Source organism: Balaenoptera borealis, assembly GCF_965194805.1.
Source record: "Balaenoptera borealis genome assembly, chromosome: 15".
Lineage (NCBI taxonomy): Eukaryota > Metazoa > Chordata > Mammalia > Artiodactyla > Balaenopteridae > Balaenoptera > Balaenoptera borealis.
In genome coordinates, this window is record NC_138871.1 from 49,503,670 (window position 1) to 49,522,413 (window position 18,744).

At 38.0% G+C, this 18,744-nt stretch overlaps 1 protein-coding gene across 21 annotated transcripts in view; it reads left to right on the forward strand.

The window, feature by feature from the left end:
• Positions 1–18,744, forward strand: part of NRXN1 (neurexin 1) — a 1,113,486-nt gene that overhangs the window by 266,189 nt on the left and 828,553 nt on the right. The window lies entirely within an intron of this gene.

The window sequence follows — 18,744 nt, forward strand, 5'->3', positions numbered from 1 at the left end:
TGAAGTAATTTATAAATTTCCTTCATGATATTTAATTTTTTTATAACATATGCCATGCATTTGGTAGAAATTGCGTGAACATTATGTTATAAAAAAATACTTTCAAGGGGAATTCACAATCAGCTAAAATACAGCTTCAAAAATAAATATGTACATTTTTAATGTGTCATACATACACAACTATATTTAGTGCTATTTCAGAGAATTCTATAAAGTTAAAGAACTCGAAATAAGATGACAGGTATATTATTCAAATGTACTAAATGTCCTCAAATCAACCTATCTAAAATGTGTTTAATTTTATGCTTCAATCTATTCACTTGAGTTGCTCCAGTACAGATTTTTGGAGGTCTTTTTGTAAGTTTAATCTCAGTTTTTTTAAGGGTGCTTCTTTAGTGATGGTGATGAAATTTTAATATGCAAATGAGTGTTTTTCTCTAAGGCAACAGTATCATTAAAGAGAACAAACATGTTGTGATTTTTAAATCCTCTAGTACAAATACAGATACTGAGCCTCGTATCACTAACATTCATTTTGGTCTTTATTCTATTTTAATTGAATATTTTAATCAAGTAGTCATAGGGAAAAAGGTATAAACTGAGATGAAGGCTAATTTAGCAGCCAGGTTGTATGAGGGTTACCTTACTAGGTAGCCTAGATAATGGAAATGGCCAGTGGCAATTGGTCTGTTCTTTGGCAGTGTTCTTTCACAGTCTTTGTGTTGCTTGTGGTGAGTGAAAGACATTTGTGTTGAGCAAAGTGTGACTCCAGCTGTGTGACCCAGCTCAGGGCCATGGAAACTCAACTTTGTCCGTCCCTCTGCCAGAGTATCTCAGTTTAGAACAAATGGCCTGGAAATCTTCCCTTTAGTTTCTTCTGCCACCCCCAACCCTGTCCCACCTGGATTTTGAGGTCAAAAAACAGGCCAATTCATATAGTGAGCCCATCCTCTGAAAGGTGAAGGAATTTGCACTTATAGCTTCTGAGAACACAGGATTATCTTGGGAGCTCACTGAGTTTAGCTACTACACTGCACCAGTGTTTCAGATTCAGCTTTTATTGATTCTCTCTTATGAAACATTCTGGAAGAGGTGGAATTCAGCTATGGGTGGTGCAGGTCATTTATTTCAGGCCTTCTATCTGGCACTTTTTTTTTTTTTTTCCTATTAATTTCCCTCCCCTGCAAAGGGAGAGGAATATAGGTTTGCTTGTGAAAACATTTAACTCCTTATACCCTTTCTGTGTTTCATTGGAAGATAATAATGAATGTCAAGAGCTATGAATGAAGAAACAAAACAAAATATAAGATCTAAAAAGAGACCCTTTGGACTAAGGTTGAGGGAGTTGAAGAAAAACTCACGGGAGCCCCTGAACTCCTTTGTAAATTTTTCATAAAACCAAGTTCATTCTTATATCATTACTCTCCTGATCTTTCTTCTGACTTTTGAGTTTAATGTTCTTTAATAAGAAAGTCAATATCATGAGCATCATTTATTATTTTAGTCTTTAAAGCACGTGGCATCATAGTAGGCACATTACTTGACAAATATTTAACATATGTTTCTTGCTCATTATCAGCAGCTTGCCCTAAGTGATGTGGGAAGAATGCTGATAATTCTACAGTACAGCCCACTTTGTATGCTCGTGCAGCCTATTCCAGAAATCCTCATCTTTTAGGTTAAGCTGGGTTGGACCCAGGCTTTCGTGTGTTAGGCATGAACAGCAGGGAATGCTGATTCATTTCCTGTAGATCTGATTTGGAGAAGTTTTGTATCTCGGTGAGCCCAAGATTCTTAGTGACCTGGCATTACCCCAGTCAGCTATATTTCTTTATCATCTATTATATGCTTATATCTATGCTAGATATTTTGGGGGATAGTAACATTTTAATATTTTAAAATACAGCCTCTGCCCCGCCCCCATTCTCTGATATCCTTACCCTGCTTTAGCAGTTATCACTAGCTGACCTTTGATTATCTACTTACTTGTCTATTTTGTTATCATCTGTGCCCTCACCCCCACCCATACAAATTTTATCAGGGCAGGGATTCTCTCTGTTTACTGCTTTATCTCCATTGGGTAGGACATAATAGGTGTTCAAAAAATACTTAATGAATGAATGCCCTAGGTTCACCCCAACTGCTGCCTATTCCACAAATAGCCCTTTACTGAGCAATCTTGGCAACTCATAGCATCCTTTTTAATACTTTCTTAATGGGAAGAAATACTTCATACAATCCAAGGTTCTAACCAAAACTCTTACTCTTATCAATAATCTACCTCCCAATGTATCTTTGTATCTTTCCTAATGTGCTATTCAAATTCTTATCTCTATGTTTTGGTTATGTTTCTTGCCTAACTGGGAATAGCTTAACTTTGCACCTTTATTCATTCAGATGAATAGACCTGGTTCACATCCCTTGGCAACTTCTGCTGACAGTTGAGCTCACACTGAACTTTTCTTTCAAGTCATATTTTCTTGAAAACATCATGTGTTATTTCCATCTAGGTAACCAAACTGTAAGTTTCTTGTGGACAATGGTCATTATATTCATTCGTTTATTCATTCATTATATTCTTAAGCAGCTGAGTAGTATTAGGATTTTGTGTTTTTGGAGAGTCATTCTGACAATACCATATAGTGTGAATGGCATGGGAAGTAGAGGTGGAAACTAAAGATCGTCAGAAAGTTTCTTGTGGTGATTTTCTTCGTTTTCCCATGTAATCTCCCACCATTACCCTTCCAGGAAAATGGAATATCATCCTTACATCTCTTTAGAGCAATCTATAGCCTCTTTTTCTTTTCACGTCTATCTCAGTCAGCTCTAAAATTGCATTGTCAGTTACTTTGATGATGCTGGTGCCTGGTTCAGCTCTGCAGAGATTTCATGAGTGTCCACTGTGTGCTAGGGCTGAGATAAGTATCAAGGGTTCACATGAAATTAAGACGTGTCCCTGAAGGCTAGGTTCTAGAGGGCTTACACTTTAGCCTGGAGCTATATTTAAGAGTGCTGTGGATGTGCATGAAATATCTGAAGGATTGAGAAATAGTCCTTTCAAAGTAAAAATTGTTTACTTTCATTAGCACTATAGCTAAATTTAAGCTAGGAACTTCACTCTCCACAAATCTCTGTTGCTCTCAAGTATTGAGCATTTACCTACAGTTAACGAAGGAACTGAATTCATTTCCTACAATTGAGATAACATAATTTAATTCAAAACAATGCTAGTTGAGTTTCGCTGAAACATGCATCCCGATAGCCCAACCAGAGTGTAATAGATGTGTCTAGAAATTAATTCTGGATTCAAGCAATGGCAAAGCCCATATTAAGATGGGTCCCAGGCCACATCTGAGCTGTCCTGTGAGATGCACCCTAGTCTAATGTAACTTTGAGTGGATCAATAGCAAGAAAAATCTTTTAGTGAAGCCAGGATTGCCTGGTGCATCCTTATAAATCCTGCTATGCTTGACAGAAAAAAAAAAACATTTATTTATATATTTAGATGTCTATCTATAAATATACACACACCACACACACACATACACACACACACACACACACACACACACACAGTCATGTAACTAAAAAATTATTCCAGTAAAGTAAAAGATAGGTCCTATTTTCTGAGACCGATCATTAATGATTTTAAAACATTGTATAGACATTCTTAGATTTTGCTAAACTTCTGCAATGTTTTTATAATGTTATTGCCCTGACAACTCTTGTCCACCTGTCAGGCATGACAGAACCAACTGGTATATGTTTCAAAGCAGCTGTTAATGGCAGCATCTGATTGAAAGTTCTGCAGTAGATGTACAAGGAAGTACAAGTTAAGCAGCACTGCTGCAGAATACAAATACCCTTTATTAGTGACTTCTGGCTGCCTTGGCTTCTAACCCCCATGGCAGACAGTACAATTCCCAGACATTATTTGCTCAGCATTGGATTTGGACTTTTGATTTCTGAATTCTGTGCATGGTGCTGAACTAATTTTTCTTTATTTTGTCTAGGCTGTCAAATTTTGACACTGGATGGTCATGTTAATTTCCCATTTCTTCCCCAAAGCAGATGCCCAGATTTTTCAGAGTTTCATGGCAATAATTTTTGAAGGCTTTACAAAAGTATAAATTTTCTTTATCATTATAATAAGGCTTGACAAATGGTCCTAAAGGATCAGGTAGAATTTCCTCGTAGCTGAGTGAGTTGGTTGTAATCAGGCTGTTTCCAGGCAATGTGTCCCTTGGTTACTGGTTTCTTAATGTCTCTAAAGCTGGAATATCATTCTGCAAAGGGGTGAGAAACCTTGGGAAAATAAATACAGAGAAAGTGATTTCTCACTTCACCTCTTTTAAACACACCACTCTGTGAATTGTTTTTGACTACATTTGCGTTTACAAAAATGTATAATATTTCTATGAATAAGACACCCAGAGAAACCAGACTTTGTCCCAGGAGGCTGATGTTAGTGCATTAGAGAGACAGCAGGTTTCCTTGCTGGAGATTAGAGGAATGTCTGTGATTGAGTGGCATGACCCATCTGTGATCCTATAGGCTTCCTTTGGCCTGTTGCTTAACTGCAGATTTTAAGGGCTGCTTTCTAGAATTGGAAGAGATACCTTTGGTGCTCTCTAAAGCATAGATACCTGAGTGGTGGTGTGGAAAAGGGGCGCCTCTAAAGCAGAACCCAGAAACCATAGCTTTATCCCCCAGCATTGCCAAAGCCTCATAAGTTGATGTGAAAGAACAATTTACATTTTTTTCTCTACCTGTTTTTAGGAAAACATGAGTTGTTAACACTTGCCACATGCTTTATTTTACAGGAAGCTGGATAGCTGAGACCATGTCCTGAAAATTCCAACAGAAGTTCTGGTCTTCAGAATAGATCAGAAGTAGTTCAGGCTACTTGTGGTTGTGTGTTGTTGTTGTTTGTGGTGGTTGTTGCTTTGCCAGCTGAGATTCCTGAATCCACATGCATTGTGGGAATTGGATGAGGGTGTAGCTGAAGGGTGTGAAGCTGAGGGAGCTGTGAACTCTCAATATGTGAGTCTCACTAGATTGTCAGTGACCCAGCTGCAGCCAGCCATCTCTCCCACGTAAACTCTCTGAGTGATCCTACTCACCACTGAATCCTAGAGACTTAGAGCTAGAAGTGACATTAGAGACCTCCTAGTCAAAGGCTTTTCTGTTATAAGAAAAGGAGCAGAAGCCTAAATAAAATTGACTCCTTGTCTGAATTCATCTATTAGTTATTTTTTCTATTAGTTACTATTTTCGACCGAGATTTGTACCTCCTTACCTCTGAGCTCAATGCCCTTTTCATTAGAACATTTCACATACTTCTTACACTTGGTAAGAAATATACTGCAGAGAATTCCAAACAATGGTCTCAGCACTTCTTCTTTTGCATCAGGGAAAGAACCACATCAGATTCATGAGAAAAGGAGTTGGGTGCACATTTCTGAAAATACACAATCCCCAGGCTTGGGCAGAAATTCAGGGCAGAAATCCTGTTTAGAATTAACACAGTTAGTGTTTTTTATGATTTGTCTTTATATCAACAAATGAAAGTATGATAAATTATAAACCAGAATTACACCTGATGTAATTTAACACAATTACAAATTATAAATCTGAATTCTTCCAGTGTTTCTTTAGTGTGCAGCTATATATTTGGGCATATTTAAATTAAAACAAATGTTAATTACATTCCCCTATTTGTATTACATGTATGGCCCAAAGTTAGAATGCATTAATAATGTAAATTACATTGCATAGGTAAATTCAAACAAACAACATATGAAAATCTGAATGCATTATTCAAGGAACTATTCATTTTAAGGGAATATTTGTTGTTTAGCAAAGACATTTATCATAGCATTGTAATACATTCAGAGATTTCCTGCTCTACTGTACTATGACCTTCTCAAGAGCAGGAGCTATTTTCTATTCATATTTTTGTCCCCAGTGCCTTAGCATAGTGCCAGAAATCTAGTAGTCATTACATTAATGTTCACTGAATTGTCTGATACAAATCCTCTCTGCCAAATAAACACTTAGAAGGACAAATTGATTTGGTAAGCATTTTTGGAAAATGTGTGCTACAACGTTACCCAAAATACTAGGTACTTTAGATTTTAAAATTCATTCATTCATTCTGCAGTCAAGTTTACAATTTAGTTGGGGGAGAAGATGTAAAAATCATTGATTACAGTACAAGATGCTAAGTGGGATAATAAAGATGTATTATTGTATGAAACCAATTAAACCAGTACATTAAAAAAATATATATATAAATAAATAAATAAATAAATATATATATATATATATATAAATAAATACAAATACAAATATATATAAATACAATATAAAAAAATATAAAAATATATATATAAATATATATATAAATATATATATAAATACAACTGAACAACCTAGGGCATTTGTAAACTTAGTATTTAAGGTAGATACTATTAAAATGCCCATGCATTTTCCCCCATGGCTGTGAGGGCTGTGCCATCTCTCAAGTTTGACTGGGTAGGGCCTAAACAAATTCCCTGGACTACTGCCTTTAGCATGTGGGGCTCCTTGAAATTAACTGATGTAGTTGCCCAAATTCTCAGGATAGTCAAAATCAGAAGGGTTTCATCTAGTCGTATTTGAGGTATTTCATTAACTTCACTTTTACTTAAATGTTTTTCAGTGGATTTCCCATCTTTGAAATGGCTTTGTATAGATAAAGGTGTTGGTTCATTCCTTTGGACAAATCTCCAAGTACGGTTTGTTTCATTCAGTTATGACTTTCACTTATTAGTATATTGCTAAGCGTTTAGTAATGCTGTACTTTCTGCCCTGCCTAGTATGAGAGCCCTTATAATCTGCATATCTACACTGGAGAAACAATGCAGTCCCAATAATTGACCCTATTTGGTGACCACAGTGACCAGTTTTTGTGGAGTTTATCTACCTGTGGGAGTTTATCCAAAAGAAATGCCCTTAAAATGTTCATAGGTGGGGTTAGGCAGCAACAAACCATGTTATACTGATGTCATTTCATTCCGTGTGAAATTAATTCCAACATACTCCATTATTAACACTACAAGTATTGTGGAACTTCATTAAACCCTGAAGCCTCGTTTGGTTTCTTAGGACACCTGTGACCCTGTTTTGCCAACTCCCCCCACCTACCCATGTGAATTTTTCTGCCCTCTGTAGTTGCTTCACTGAAGGATGCTGCCAATCCCTGGGGAGGGAGCTTTTTAAAAATGAAAATTTGGGGGGCTTTCTTTTGAGATTCAGTATTTTAGGATTGGCCAGGATATGCATTTTTTTTCTATTATTTTTAAAATTTAATTTATTTTTTTTATACAGCAGGTTCTTACTAGTCATCCATTTTATACACATCAGTGTATACATGTCAATCCCAATCTCCCAATTCATCACACCCCCACCCCCGCGGTTTTCCCCCCTTGGTGTCCATATATTTGTTCTCTACATCTGTGTCTCAATTTCTGCTCTGCAAACCGGCTCATCTGTACCATTTTCTAGGTTCCACATATATGCGTTAACATACGATATTTGTTTTTCTCTTTCTGACTTACTTCATTCTATATGACAGTCTCTAGATGCATCCACGTCTCTACAAATGACCCAATTTCGTTCCTTTTTATGGCTGAGTAATATTCCGTTGTATATATGTACCACATCTTCTTTATCCATTCATCTGTCGATGGACATTTAGGTTGCTTCCATGACCTGGCTATTGTAAATAGTGCTGCAGTGAACATTGGGGTGCATGTGTCTTTTTGAATTATGGTTTTCTCTGGATATATGCCCAGTAGTGGGATTGCTGGATCATATGGTAATTCAATTTTTAGTTTTTTAGGGAACCTCCATACTGTTCTCCATAGTGGCTGTATCAATTTACATTCCCACCAACAGTGCAAGAGGGTTCCCTTTTCTCCACACCCTCTCCAGCATTTGTTGTTTGTAGATTTTCTGATGATACCCATTCTAACCGGTGTGAGGTGATAGATACCTCATTGTAGTTTTGATTTGCATTTCTCTAACAATTAGTGATGTTGAGCAGCTTTTCATGTGCCTCTTGGCCATCTGTATGTCTTCTTTGGAGAAATGTCTATTTAGGTCTTCTGCCCATTTTTGGATTGGGTTGTTTGTTTTTTTAATATTGAGCTGCATGAGCTATTTATATATTTTTAAGATTAATCCTTTGTCCGTTGATTCGTTTGCAAATATTTTCTCCCATTCTGAGGGTTGTCTTCTAGTCTTATTTATGGTTTCCTTTGCTGTGCAAAAGCTTTGAAGTTTCATTAGGTCCCATTTGTTTATTTTTGTTTTTATTTCCATTACTCTAGGAGATGGATCAAAAAATATCTTGCTGTGATTTATGTCAAAGAGTGTTCTTCCTATGTTTTCCTCTAAGAGTTTTATAGTGTCCGGTCTTACATTTAGGTCTCGAATCCATTTTGAGTTTATTTTTGTGTATGGTGTTGGGAGTGTTCAATTTCATTCTTTTAAATGTAGCTGTCCAGTTTTCCCAGCACCACTTATTGAAGAGAATGCCTTTTCTCCATTGTATATCCTTGCCTCCTTTGTCATAGATTAGTTGACCATAGGTGCGTGGGTTTATCTCTGGGCTTTCTATCCTGTTCCATTGATCTATATTTCTGTTTTTGTGCCAGTACCATATTGTCTTGATTACTGTAGCTTTGTAGTATAGTCTGAAGTCAGGGAGTCTGATTCCTCCAGCTCCGTTTTTTTCCCTCAAGACTGCTTTGGCTATTCGGGCTCTTTTGTGTCTCCATACAAATTTTAAGATTTTCTGTTCTAGTTCTGTAAAAAATGCCATTGGTAATTTGATAGGGATTGCATTGAATCTGTAGATTGCCTTGGGTAGTATAGTCATTTTCACAATATTGATTCTTCCAGTCCAAGAACATAGTATATCTCTCCATCTGTTTGTATTATCTTTAATTTCTTTCATCAGTGTCTTATAGTTTTCTGCATACAGGTCTTTTGTCTCCTTAGGTAGGTTTATTCCTAGGTATTTTATTCTTTTTGTTGCAGTGGTAAATGGGAGTGTTTCCTTAATTCCTCTTTCAGATTTTTCATCATTAGTGTATAGGAATGCAAGAGATTTCTCTGCATTAATTTTGTATGCTGCAACTTTACCAAATTCATTGATTAGCTCTAGTAGTTTTCTGGTGGCAGTTTTAGGATTCTCTGTGTAGAGTATCATGTCATCTGCAAACAGTGACAGTTTTACTTCTTCTTTTCCAATTTGTATTCCTTTTATTTCTTTTTCTTCTCTGATTGCCATGGCTAGGACTTCCAAAACTATGTTGAATAATAGTGGTGAGAGTGGACATCCTTGTCTCGTTCCTGATCTTAGAGGAAATGGTTTCAGTTTTCCACCATTGAGAATGATGTTTGCTGTGGGTTTGTCATATATGGCCTTTATTATGTTGAGGTAGGTTCCCTCTGTTCCCACTTTCTGGAGAGTTTTTATCATAAATCAGTGTTGAATTTTGTCAAAATCTTTTTCTGCATCTATTGAGATGATCATATGGTTTTTATTCTTCAATTTGTTAATATGGTGTATCACATTGATTGATTTGCATATATTGAAGAATCCTTGCATCCCTGGGATAAATCCCACTTGATCATGGTGTATGATCCTTTTAATGTGTTGTTGGATTCTGTTGGCTAGTATTTTGTTGAGGATTTTTGCATCTATATTCATCAGTGATATTGGTCTGTAATTTTCTTTTTTTGTAGTATCTTTGTCTGGTTTTGGTATCAGGGTGATGGTGGCCTCATAGAATGAGTTTGGGAGTGTTCCTTCCTCTGCAATGTTTTGGAAGAGTTTGAGAAGGATGGGTGTTAGCTCTTCTCTAAATGTTTGATAGAATTCACCTGTGAAGCCATCTGGTCCTGGACTTTTGTTTGTTGGAAGATTTTTAATCACAGTTTCAATTTCATTGCTTGTGATTGGTCTGTTCATATTTTCTGTTTCTTCCTGGTTCAGTCTTGGAAGGTTATACCTTTCTAAGAATTTGTCCAGGTTGTCCGTTTTATTGGCATAGAGTTGCTTGTAGTAGTGTCTTAGGATGCTTTGTATTTCTGCGGTGTCTGTTGTAACTTCTCCTTTTTCATTTATGATTTTATTGATTTGAGTCCTCTCCCTCTTTTTCTTGATGAGTCTGGCTAATGGTTTATCAATTTTGTTTATCTTCTCAAAGAACCAGCTTTTAGATTTATTGATCTTTGCTATGTTTTCTTTGTTTCTATTTCATGTATTTCTGCTCTGATCTTTATGATTTCTTTCCTTCTGCTAACTTTGGGTTTTGTTTGTTCTTCTTTCTCTAGTTCCTTTAGATGTAAGGTTAGGTTGTTTATTTGAGATTTTTCTTGTTTCTTGAGGTAGGCTTGTATAGGTATAAACTTCCCTCTTAGAACTACTTTTGCTGCATCCCATAGGTTTTGGATTGTCGTGTTTTCATTGTCATTTTTCTCTAGGTATTGTTTGATTTCCTCTTTGATTTCTTCAGTGATCTCTTGGTTATTTAGTAACGTATTGTTTAGCCTCCATGTGTTTGTGTTTTTTACGTTTTTTTCCCTGTAATTCATTTCTAATCTCATAGCATTGTGCTCAGAAAAGATGCTTGATATGATTTCAATTTTCTTAAATTTACTGTGGCTTGATTTGTGACCCAAGATGTGATCTATACTGGAGAATGTTCCGTGTGCACTTGAGAAGAAAGTGTAATCTGCTGTTTCTGGATGGAATGTCCTATAAATATCAATTAAATGTATCTGGTCTTTTGTGTCATTTAAAGCTTGTGTTTCCTTATTAATTTACTGTTTGGATGATCTGTCCATTGGTGTAAGTGAGGTGTTAAAATCCCCCACTATTACTGTGTTACTGTCAATTTCCTCTTTTATTGCTGTTAGCAGTTGCCTTATGTATTGAGTTGCTCCTATGTTGGGTGCATATATATTTATAATTGTTATATCTTCTTCTTGGATTGATCCCTTGATCATTATGTAGTGTCCTTCCTTGTCTCTTGTAACATTCTTTATTTTAAAGTCTATTTTATCTGATATGAGTATTGCTACTCCAGCTTTCTTTTGATTTCCATTTGCATGGAATATCTTTTTCCATCCCCTCACTTTCAGTCTGTATGTGTCCCTAGGTCTGAAGTGGGTCTCTTGTAGACAGCATATAGATGGGTCTTGTTTTTGTATCCATTCAGCAAGCCTGTGTCTTTTGGTTGGAGCATTTAATCCATTCACGTTTAAGGTAATTATTGATATGTATGTTCCTATGACCATTTTCTTAATTGTTTTGGGTTTGTTTTTGTAGGTTGTTTTCTTCTCTTGTGTTTTCCACTTAGAGAAGTTCCTTTAGCATTTGTTTTAGAGCTGGTTTGGTGGCGCTGAATTCTCTTAGCTTTTGCTTGTCTGTGAAGCTTTTGATTTCTCCATCGAATCTGAATAAGATCCTTGCTGGGTAGAGTAATCTTGGTTGTAGGTTCTTCCCTTTCATCACTTTAAGTATATCATGCCACTCCCTTCTGGCTTGTAGAGTTTCTGCTGAGAAATCAGCGGTTAACCTTATGGGAGGTCCCTTGTATATTATTTGTCATTTTTCCCTTGCTGCTTTCCATAATTTTTCTTTGTCTTTAATTTTTTCCTATTTGACTTCTATGTGTCTTGGTTTGTTTCTCCTTAGGTTTATCCTGTATGGGACTCTGTGCGCTTCCTGGACTTGGGTGGCTATTTCCTTTCCCATTTTAGGGAATTTTTCGACTATAATCTCTTCAAATATTTTCTCAGGTCCTTTCTCTCTCTCTTCTCCTTCTGGGACCCCTATACGCAAATTTTGTTGCATTTAATGTTGTCCCAGAGGTCCCTTAGGCTGTCTTCATTTCTTTTCATTCTTTTTTCTTTATTCTGTTCCACAGCAGTGAATTTCACCATTCTGTCTTCCAGGTCACTTATCCGTTCTTCTGCCTCAGTTATTCTGCTATTGATTCCTTCTAGTGTATTTTTCATTTCAGTTATTGTAATGTTCATCTCTGTTTGTTTGTTCTTTAATTCTTCTAGATCTTGGTTAAACATTTCTTGCATCTTCTCGATCTTTGCCTCCATTCTTTTTCCGAGGTCCTGGATCACCTTCACTATCATTATTCTGAATTCTCTTTCTGGAAGATTGCCTATCTCCGTTTCATTTAGTTGTTTTTCTGGGGTTTTATCTTGTTCCTTCTTCTGTTACATAGCCCTCTGCCTTTTCATCTTGTCTATCTTTCTGTGAATGTGGTTTTTGTTGCACAGGCTGCAGGATTGTAGTTCTTCTTTCTTCTAGGATATGCATTTTTTGTAAGCAATTCCGTTGCTTCTGATATAGGTGCTTCTCAGATCATGATTTCAGTTCCCTCACCCCAACCCCATCCCATCCATGTAAGCAATACCTCAGCACATAAATCATGGGGAAGATGCTTAGACAAGCATGTCAAAGCCCATTTCTGTTCTTTCTGATGGATAGAAACCTCTCTTCCCTGGTTCTCCCTAATTTCTATGGTTCTTGGAAGAAACATGAAAGCAATATATTCTTTAAAAAGCAGCTCACTCTTATGAATCTTCTTTTAAAATGAGCATGACTGTGATTCATGATAGTCGAGAGCTTCTTTGTAGCACATGACGAGCTCTAATTGTCTAATTATCTGCCCAGATACAAAACACCAGGTCATTCAAAATTTCCTTCCTCCCCCTGGGTATAAAGACCCATGAGACTGTTAACTTTGATTTCTCATGTGATCAATGGCAAGGAATTAATTTAGGATATTGCTGGTATACGTCAATTTATCTGTCAGTACCTTTCCATTCCTATCTCACAATAGCTTCTGCTCTGTTGAGCTTCTGAAAGCTTAAAACATTCTGGCTCACTGTTTTTATTATTGTTTTCACCTGCTTCCCTCCTCCTAACCCCTCCACTCTGATACTCAGATTTTTATGAGATTCTTACAAGAAACATGACTGAAATACTGTGCAAGTGCCTTGCTATTCTGGATATGCGGATCTTCCAGTTGGTTCTGTCGATGTATGTAGAAGCATCATCATTCAGTGTCCTATATGCATTCTCCTCAGTCCTCCCCTCCCTCGAACTGGCATATAGGACACAGAATGCAGTTACAATCACCATCCTTCAGTTGGTACTAAAGCATTGTTTGGCTGGAAATCCTCTACTCCCCCCTTCCCTGGAATGGTGATGACAAGGAAACAAGGAGAAATGAGAAAAGATAGACATGTACCTAGGAGGTGATACTTTTCCTTTCCTGGTGACAACTTGTTCTTGTCTTCATTATGTCTGAGAGGAGTTCCCTTACCTTCTCTCTCTCCTTCTAAGGCTACATTTCCTCATGGCTAACCTAGGACAGTTATGTTACATTCCAGAAAGTTTAGGTTGTCTCTGTTTTAAAGTGAACAATTAGTGTGATGGACACAGGAAAACCTGGTAAAGTCTACTAGAATGGGAGAAGGAAAGAAAGCAATTTTTCCCCCTCAAATTAAGTATTGTGCTTCAGATGTCCTACAGGATAGTTAAATTGCTTTCACGGAAAGAACCTATCTCTTGGTTGGTCAGAGTAGTTTTCATAGGAGCTGGTCTGATACCTGTTTTTTTCCCCACGAATCTCAACTTGAGATAAGATGAAACAGGAAGTACCAGATGTCTTCTTTGTTTAAACAACAACAATAGCACCTTATAGACAATTGAACTTTGAGGGAAATTTCTCTGCAAATTTATAAATACATGATTAATATCTTCAGCAGGAAGTGTTACAGGTATGCTACTCTTGGGAGATGAGGGACTTATTTCCATCATATAGTGAAAAGTTATGAATACAACAAATCAAGCTCTTGAACATTTTGGCAATTTAGTGATCCTGAGTGGTGTTGATGTGGTTTGATTTTCAGATTCATGACACTCATTTATTCACTCCTTTAATGTTTTTCTGAAGCACCTTTGCAGACAATGTGTCATAGACTCTATCTGTGCACACATGCTCTACAGCCTGGATGCCTGTAGGCTCAAGGCCATCTACTAACAGTATGACTTTGGGCTTAGTGTTCACTGCTCTGAATCTGTTTCCTCATCTGTAAAATGTTTATAATGATAAGCATACTACCACATAGGCATTTTTGTGTATGTGTGACAGTCACGTGAGGATACCTGAAAAGGGCATAGCAGAGTTTCTGGTACATAATAAATGTTCAATGCGTGTTGATAATTTTCACCTTTTCTGTAGCTAGAGCTAAGTTGCTAAAGGATTGCCAGCCTCCAAAGACAATGTTGTTTTTAAAACTCAGCTGTAGAGATCATGTTTTATTGGCGCATTTAAAGTATGCTTTGGTTGTCATTTGTTCAACTTGGAATTCTTTAGGAACACATTTGCTTTATGTCATGTTCTCCCATAATTCTGTAGGGGCAGGTTTTGTTTGTTGCTCAGTGGCTGGCACATAATAGATATTGTATATATATATGAAAGGGAGGGAAGGCGGGAGCAGGGAGGGAGATAGTTGGTATCTCTGCTGCTTTGCATGGGCTTTTGCCTGTAAATCACTTCTTGGGCAGTGGAATAACAGAATCCTTAGAACAGAGAGAGGCAGACTGATGTGATGATGGGGAGTGATGTTTCTTCTTAAAGCAAAAGGAAGTGCTGATGGATGTGGCCCAGTCTTAACCTTCTCTTTGGTTCTGATGCTTCCCTGGGATGTGTCACATGTCATCTCAGTGGGAGTGTCATCGGAGGGGAAAGTAGGACAGTCCTAAGTTCCAAAAGGAATAAGTCATTGAAAATTTGTCATAATTCAATAAAAGGAGATGTCCCCTTTATTTTTTATGGCAAAATTATTCTGTGGAGGGAACAGCAGGGAAGGCAGGTCACTAGCTGTTGTAGGCTTTTTCATTACTCTGTATAGGAAATCTCATAACCAACTTCATAGGATGAAATATCACCTTCAATGGCAGAGTTACAAGACAAAAGTGGAGAACTCTGACATGTGCTGGAGGAAAACTAATCTTTCTGTGCTGTACTCCTTCCTTTTCTCCCTCCACATCATCTTGGCTGGGAAGCAAAATTAGAAATTTGGTTCCTAGATATTAAAAGTTTTAAACTGATTAATTTTAATGCATCAAGTATTATTTAGGCACCCGCTGTAATAATAATAATAATTTGAAGAGGAAGAGGAATCATTAATTAAGCTCTTATTAGTGTTAGGCATTAATTAAGCTATATATCTTATATGTATTATCCCACTTAGTAGCCATAAAAAACAATAGGGTAGTCATCGTTATTTCACAGATGGAAAAATTGAGGCCTAGAGAAATTAAATAAGAAGTGATTATTTGTAAAATAACGGATAGACCTGATCCCAGCTCTCTCTGGCCCTGCAGTTGAAAATCCATGGTCCAGAGAGTGTTTTGGGCAGTCAGGAAATGAAGTAACCAGTTGAGACTAATTAATAGTAACATCATATAGCTTTTAATGACAGAAACTAGTCTATTCTCACAGAAATTTTGAGAAGTAGATAGAGAATGATATTAATAATCTTTTTTTTTTAAATGTATTTATTTTAGTTATTTATTTTTGGCTGCGCTGGGTCCTCGCTGGTGCGTGCATGGGCTTTCTCCAGCTGCGGAGAGTTGGGGGTGGGGAGGTGGGGGGCGGCCACTCCCGGATGCGGTGGGCGGGCTTCTCACCGCGGTGGCCCCTCCCGTTGCAGAGCATGGGCTCCGTGGAGGGCTCCAGAGCGCAGGCTCAGTAGTTGTGGCACACAAGCCCAGTTGCTCCTTGGCATGTGGGATCCTCCCAGACCAGGTCTCGAACCCGTGTCCCCCTCGTTGGCAGGCGGACTCCCAACCACTGCGCCACCAGGGAAGCCCGATATTAATAATCTTATTATAAAACTGGATAAGCTGGCCTTAAAGTAGTTTGATTTGTGGAGATTCAAAAAACTGATGAGTGTGAGTTTCATAATCATTCCATTATACTGTACAGACTCATTTTACTTTTTCATGGCTTTTTGAAATGTCTTCTCATTTATCCAGTCATTCCTTAGTGCCAAACACAATGCCAGACACTGAGCATATGAAAAAAAAAAAAAAAAAAGAAAGAAAAAAACCAATAAGACACCTGCCTTGGCTTAAAGAGCTGATAGTCCAGTGTGATGTGAGATGGTGACAGAAGCTAAACAGGTAATTAGCGTGTGATACATTGTGATAAGGACCCTGGTAATTTAATGCTAAAGCAAAAGGAAGGGGGGCTCCTAAAAGCCCTGCAAAGGTCAAAGGAGGCCACTGGGAGGAAGTGATAAGGAAGAGGGTCTTAAAGAGAAGAAAGAAGGGAAGGGTCTTAAAGAGAAGCTAAGTAGCCTATTTAGTCAGGCAAGGTAGAGCAAGGGTCAGCCAGGAAGAACAGCTTGTGCAAAAGCTCTAAGAAATGACTGGTGCTATTTAGAGAAGTGCACATAATGCTGCAGGACAAGAGCTGGGCTAGGAAAGGAGGAAGGGGTCAGAGGATGGGGAGAGAAGGGGCTAGAAAGCTAGGAAAGGTCAGAACAGAAGTGGTAGCAAGGTAGAGAACTATCTTGCTGAGAAGTTTGGACTTTACCGGAAAGTGGATGGAGGGACACTGAAGGACTTAACAAGGGCATATGACAGAATCGGGCTTGCATTTTCGAAGATCACTCAGCAAGCAAGGTAGAGAATTGGTTGGTTGAGGTCATGGTTAGTAGAATAGGACCAGAGGTGGGAATATCAGTTGAGAGGATGTTGAGTGAGATAGAAGTTTCAGAGACTGGGACAATGTGAATAAATAGAGGTACTGGCTCTGAGCAGAGAATCTCAGCTCCAGGTAAGGCAGCCATGGAAGGACATGTCATATCACACATGCCCCACACACCCAGCCTACCCACCCTGCCTTAGAGATTTGATGTGCCCATCAGTCCCCCCACATATGCACACACAATTGAAACTTACTGCTACAATGGGTTACAGGATTTTTTTTTTGAAGTGTGGGATCTGAGATACGTATTTAGGGATTCTCAGAGATGTTTTTTAAAGACAGGATGTAGGGGTGAGGGTGGGTATGATAAGAGGGCATGGTGGCTTAACAAGATAGGAGCTGCAGAAAAAGTGGTGATTTGAGTGGGGAGAGCTGCCTCACAGTCCAGCAGAGGAGAGACTTCCCCTCATTAGAGGAGTCTTCATAAAGGAGATGGGACTCTGTCCAGGTCCGGGGAATAGGTAAAATTTGACTGGTAGGGTGAAGGGAAACAGAGAAGAGAGGGGCCTGAGCAGAGGCCTATAGTTGAAATAAACAATGTGTGACTAACACCCTTTCCGTATGCCGAAAAATACAAGATCCCTTCTCTGAATTTACAGAGGCTGGGTTCTCTTGTCTCTCTCATGCTGATGAAAAGATGTATTGAAACTTGCCTAATAACTCAATGAAGGGACAGATCCATTTTCCAAGCTCCCAGTGGAATATTGAACATCAGCTTGAGGCCTTTGAAGAATATTGAATCATAACAATTGACGTGTTTGAGTAGTACAGGATCAGGCTGTGTGCGGGGAGATTTTTTAAAATGACCTATGTGCAGTCACCACTAAATAGAGTTTCCTGAAGCGTAAACTGAGTCTATGATCTGCTTGTGCCAAAGCTGTAATTCTCCTAGAGGCAGCTTCCTGAGACTTGATAAGTGGAGAATACCTTTCCTTCAATTAACTGGTGGTGCTGGATATGCTATGTGAGTGATCTTCACTCTGATGACCTTTATCAGTTGCTCACTAAATAAATGAAAACACAGGTCATTTAGATTGATAGTGCTCAACACTGGTCAGGGAAGGTTCCAGATTAATTAACTAAACTCTTGGCCATGTTGGCCCCATCTTTGCTATCCACAGAATGAAATTGCATAAGCATATTTACCCTCATCTCCTTAACTGCAGCAAAAATAGACCATAAGGGATTATTCTGAAGCTTATGATGTTCCTGACATATTAGCCCTTTCATAACTGTCTTGCACTTTCACAACATGTATTATTTTCAATGAACTTTCTTGTGCAGTCTCACTGAATTCTTCCCAACTGTTTGCTTATCTTATCTGATAGATTCAGTAGCTGAGATGCAGACTGATTGGTATTTCCTGAATCATATGCCAAGATGGTGGCAGAATTGGTGACTGGCTCCTCATCCAGTGCCTCTTGTTTTTTGCCAGTGTTCTTGACATATGTAAGTTACCTAGACGCCCAGGCTGAGAAGACATACTCCACATGTAGAACACATCCCAAAACGTGGAACCTCAGAGCTCAGGAAGTCTCTGAGCTCCAGGCCCCCATCAGCTCCCCTTCTGACTAGTCAGCAAGACATTGCATGCAATGCACCGTAAGATTTACAAATTCTACTCTTAATTAAACAGGCAAACAAAGAAGGATTTGTATGAGTGGTATTCATTCTTATCTTGAAATATACATACATGGGCAATGTGTGATTTAACCCCAATATTTCACTAATAATAGTGACTTGTTTATAATGAGGTTTATTTATTTATTTATCTATTTATCTATTTTTACTGAAGTATAGTTTATTTACAATATTGGGCTAGTTTCAGGGGTACAGCATAGTGATTCAGGTTTTTTTTTCAGATTATATTTCATTA